This window comes from Silene latifolia, chromosome Y (genome assembly GCF_048544455.1).
Source record: "Silene latifolia isolate original U9 population chromosome Y, ASM4854445v1, whole genome shotgun sequence".
Lineage (NCBI taxonomy): Eukaryota > Viridiplantae > Streptophyta > Magnoliopsida > Caryophyllales > Caryophyllaceae > Silene > Silene latifolia.
The window spans coordinates 18,974,384-18,979,519 of NC_133538.1; the positions used below are offsets into that span (position 1 = coordinate 18,974,384).

General features: G+C 36.6%; 1 long non-coding RNA gene across 1 annotated transcript; it reads left to right on the forward strand.

The window, feature by feature from the left end:
* The first annotated feature begins 637 nt into the window (after positions 1-637).
* Positions 638-4,834, forward strand: LOC141633188 (uncharacterized). The gene is made up of 4 exons (XR_012537993.1): positions 638-888; positions 988-1,053; positions 1,577-1,623; positions 4,740-4,834. It is a non-coding gene; the product is annotated as an uncharacterized LOC141633188 (long non-coding RNA).
* Positions 4,835-5,136: the final 302 nt, after the last annotated feature.

Below are 5,136 nucleotides of genomic sequence, written 5' to 3' on the forward strand. Positions count from 1 at the left end.
AATGTTGTTTCGTTATTGTCCGATGATTATCATTGCCTCGGGTAACCGAGATGGTAGCATCCTTATACCTGAGTGGTCCAGGTAAGGCACTTGGAGTATGGGGGTGTTACAGCACGGCCCAGGCACGACACGCACCAGGCACGGCGGGCCTGGCACGGCACGACCCGGTGGTGGCACGGTGGTGACCTGGTTCTACGTCACGTGCCACCAAAACACCATCATCTCTCTCAATCTCTCCAACAAAAACCTTACCGGAACATTTTCACTTGACATCGGCTTCTTAAAGACCTTGTAAACCTCACAGTCGCCGCCAACTCGTTTTCCGGCAAGATTCCGGTGACTCTCTTTCCTCGCCATCGTTTGGTGGGCGGTTGGTAGCAGGTTGTTTCGATATAAAAGAGAGGTAGATGGTGATTGGTGAGGGTTATTGGGTCACGTGTGTGAGGAAGAGAGCAGGTGAGGAACTGAGGATGAAGGGTATTTTAGGCTAAAAGAGTACCATTGAATATTATAATAGTTTTCCTTAAATCCATACTCCTTAAAAAGTGAGAGGTGTGGTTACTGTTCCCAGAACAGTAACTTTCCCCTTACTTTCCCATTTTGCCCCTAGCTATTTGATGTTATGATTCCCGTTGCTTTCTCCCTTTTCTCTCTGCCTCTCTTTCTTTCTCATTTTCCTGTTAAAAAAATCTCCATCTTTCTCACACAATTCTCTTTCTTCTGATGCGATCTTCATCATTCTCGCACAAATCTCTCCTACAAATTGCTTCAAATTAATCGGATCCATCTCAAATTTTTCAGTTGAATCAACCCACTTTCTCAGATCACTTAAATATCACAAATTAGGGTTATGGTTCACAATTAAATTAGGGATTTCGATTGTATTAGGTAAGTTCTTCTTTTGATTCGTGTGATTTTTTTTTCTTATTCTTAGTCTAATTCATTTTATAATTTAAGCACTTTTGATATCTCTTCATCTCTGTTCAGGGTCTGCCGTCTTGAAGTTGTTTGCTTTTTTTTTTTCCGTTTAGCCAGTGATTATTCACACTTGAGGTATGTCTTTTTAATTAATTTAGGGTTTAATTATTAGGTTTAAATTGATTTTGATTGCATGCAATAATTTGAGGCTTCTATTGAGGTTTAAATTGATTGCATGCAATAAGTTGGACAATTTTTATGTCTTATAGCTATTATTCACTATGAATGGAAATTCTTACTAATTTGCCAATTTTTAAGCCGTATTAAGCACGACGCCAGAAAAGAAGGAAAGAAGCGCGAAAGAAATCAACCTAAAAAAACTTTTTGGGAATATCGGAATTTCTAGGTTATTTTGGGGATTTAGCAAGTACCGATGTGTCGATGTTATGAGTAGTTTGGTTAGATTGTTCAAGCTATATTTCCAATTTAAATATCTAACAAACTTTACTTGAGACCCCATGCTCGTACACAGACCATACGTCGGCGAGAGAGTGTATTTCACGGATAACAAGTATTTTTTGTTGTTAAAAGACTGAAATTATCATGTACAAATTTATTGTATACTTACTGAACTTGTGTTTATTTCTTATTGTTCCAGATGATTACGAAGTTGTGCAGAAGATTGGAAGGAGGGAACATAGTGCGGTATTCATCTACTCTCTATGGTTAACATTTGATTTCTGTTTATTGATTTACATCCAATTTCTGATTTTGATTATTTCTTACTCGGTTTCGATAAATGTGTGAAAACAATCAAGATGAATAGACTATACTCTGTTGCATAATTTTGCTTGTTTGAATGTGATGTTGTGTTAATTGAGATTGCGATTTGGGATAGAAGGGTCACCGAATCTTGTGAATTGACCTATTATTGTGTCTCGAATTATGGATTGTACGCTTTTTCGTTATGAGACATACTTTTAGTTTGGTTAGTTACTATGGAGTATTTTTTTGGTGGGAAACGTTTGATTAGTTACGATGGAAATCATCTATAACTATGCTTGGGTAAATATTGTGTAGAGTTGTGGGATCTGTCTTCTGTAAAGGGTGGTTCTTCCTGTGTGTTGCACATGGACCAAACATAAAATAAACTGCCTAGAAAGTTGCAGTCATTCAGCTTTAATACTTCTAATTTAGAGCATTACACAGAGGAAGGTTTCTCGAGTTACCCAATTAGATAGAGTCTCTTGTAGATAAAATAACCTGGCCTTGGGGAATTGGATCTAGGACCTTACTTTTGGTTTTAAGGGAGAGACAAGGCCAATACACTATAAAGGGGAGGAGAAATCGAACTCGAGACCTATTGTAATCTCGTCTTAACTACTAGGAAAAATATCTTCTGGCATCTAAGACCTTAAGAGGCTACAACCCATATGTATGAGGAGGACTTGGGGAGACATAACAGAAACATGTTTGAAGTTTGTGAGGTGTTCTTGGGGTATTTTAACAAGAGGTCGTCGTGGAAAAAAGGATGGATGATTGGGTGAGGATGTTTCGGCATCAGTAGACCAACAAGGATTCCAAAAATGACTTGGTTGGGATGTTTATTTGTATTAATTTCTGACAATGCTTGAGATTGGAGTTTCCTTAGAAAGGTTGTGGTGAAAAACTTGTCATCTTTGTTAGGTGAATAAAATAATTGCAGCTGGGAGAAATTAGTCAATTACTATGCAACTGATATTTAATTACTTTGTACTCACATAGCTACCAGACATTTGTGCCATAGACCTGAGTCTCCTGTTTCACGCGCGAGATTTACGTTTTTTTGTCTATGCTTTTCCAATTAAACCAACACTAATTATTAGCTGGATCTGGGGAATTGTGATTGGAAATTATGGTGTGTAATAGTTTTAAGGGACAGTATGGAGTTCAACATAAGCATCATTAGTCTCATAGATAGGACGTTGAGACGAATGAAGTGTCAAAAGGGCTGTAGTCAAATGGTTTGTATCATGCTTATCGAAAGAGAGCCAGTTTATTAAATGGTAAATTGGTAAGACGATGCGACTGCATTGGACACCTGAATTTAGTGAAAGGGAGTGTTTTTGAACTGAAGTTCTTAAAGCAGATTAAATTTAAGATTTATAAAAAGCAGGCCATAAAAATGTGCAATTAAAATGATTAGATATGAGCTGGGCATACATTAGATGTTTTTGAGGACGATACATATCTTAACCAGTTCAAGCTTGAACTGGTTAAGATATTGTTGATCTATAAAATTGTAATATTGTTGATTTTATTTTCTAATTTGTTTACACGTATTATAAGATGTGTAATTATGTACTTAAATGTAGTAAGAAGATAATGTTGCTTATTTTTATCATAACGAACTTGTTGAGTTCTAATTTTATATTTAAACCATGTCGATGATAATCATAGTTGGTCCACTTTGGTCCATTTGGTCCGGTCCATACTGGTCCACGTGTTTTTATGAACCCGGACTGGACCATATGATTTTGGGCTCTCTCATATGATTTCCACTTAAATAATAAGATCACAACTTGGATTTGGGTTTGTTATTGTTACTTTAAAATTGTTGCCAACAAAGTTCGATTTAATCACTTATACTTTGATTGTTATGGAACACGGTAAGTTGAAGTGCTTGCATTCCAAGATGTGACAAATATCTTATTTTATCAGTAGCGAATTTTATCTGTAAGCCACTGTCAGAGTATCTGGGCCGCTATAGTCATAAGACTCATAATAATAGTGGGTTCAGGCTTTGCCTTGTGTTACATGCTTTGACAGTGGCAAAGATTTAATCTTGAATCCTGATTAAAAGGTTTGCCAGGTTCTGGTAGTGACAGCTATTGTGCATATATTTGGTTTTGCATGCAAATTTTAGCTTTTTAGGATGTCAATTGAGGAGAGGGGAGAGAGGAGGAGTGGGTAGGAGGAAGGGAAAGTTAAATTGGAATAAGTTGTTTTAACTTCATGTCAATAGGAGTATACCCTCACAATCAGGTCATGGAGCTAAACGATGTCAAAATGAGTTTTAGCTTTTTAATGGCTTATTCATACTGCCAAAAGCGAAAGATAATTATGTTAATCGAATGAGAGTGATAGTCATTAGTACAGAAGAAAACGTTTCCTGATTCTTTTTACTCATTTAGAAGACATAACCAACGTGTTCAGCTGTATCAACACTTTGTCAAACTACGAAGGTGAAGTCAGAAGTGCATGCTAGACATTTAGGCTAAACTTTTAGTGTTCTTTATGAGGTAGTATAATTAAAACATTTCTTCGTTCTCATTTGTGTTGTTGAGATCAGTTCTTTAAGCGGTTCGCTGTTACGTTGTTAGTGTTGTTGGTTTTAACAAAGAAACATGGGAGGGGAGCGGGCAAAGTTGGAGAGGCTGTTAATTTGTTAGTTTTAACATATATACAAGAGAGCAAGAGTGGCAAAAGAGTTCAGTATGTTACTTTATTCTAAAAAAAATACATTAGAAGGAGGGATAAGGAAGAGAAAAGGACAAAGGTCATGAAGTTTTTAGTTTTAACAGATGTAAGTGAGACTAGGGGCGAGCGAGCGAGTTAGCAACTGTGAGATGTTGGGAACGGAATCGACAACCTTAACCAGCTTTCAGTGTATTTGCTCATCTATTCTTTGTTATGGATGTATCTTCATTCTTGATATGTTCTGCTTAAAAATTTTGGTATTTTAGCCTCCGTATTTTAACTTTTCTATAATTTCATTGATTCCCATCTCTTATATGTTATTCACAATCGTGTTTGTATCTAATATCTCATCTTTTTTATAGGTTATTTTCATGTCAGCTTTGCCGTATGGAGCTTCTATTCCTTCTAATGGTCTGCAGTGCAAACCACCTGAAAGTTCATTAATGTGTTGGTGTCAAACTGGTAAGAACACCCTTTGCCTTGAAAAGTACACACTTGATTGTTAAATTGTCATGTATGTTTTTTGAACCCTTCTATCATGAATGATATTTCGAGAGAAGAAGTTGCACTTAGTTTTATATATGCATTCTTAACACAAACATTTAGCGCTATCACTTAAACCGTTTCCTATGCTAAGCCACCAGATCAGAGGAATGATGGGGCTCCCCTACATCTAGGCTATAGGTTCGGATATTTGATTTTGGATCTCTAGCGTTACCACTTACCGCTTGATTTCATATAGGAGATAATTTATACAAT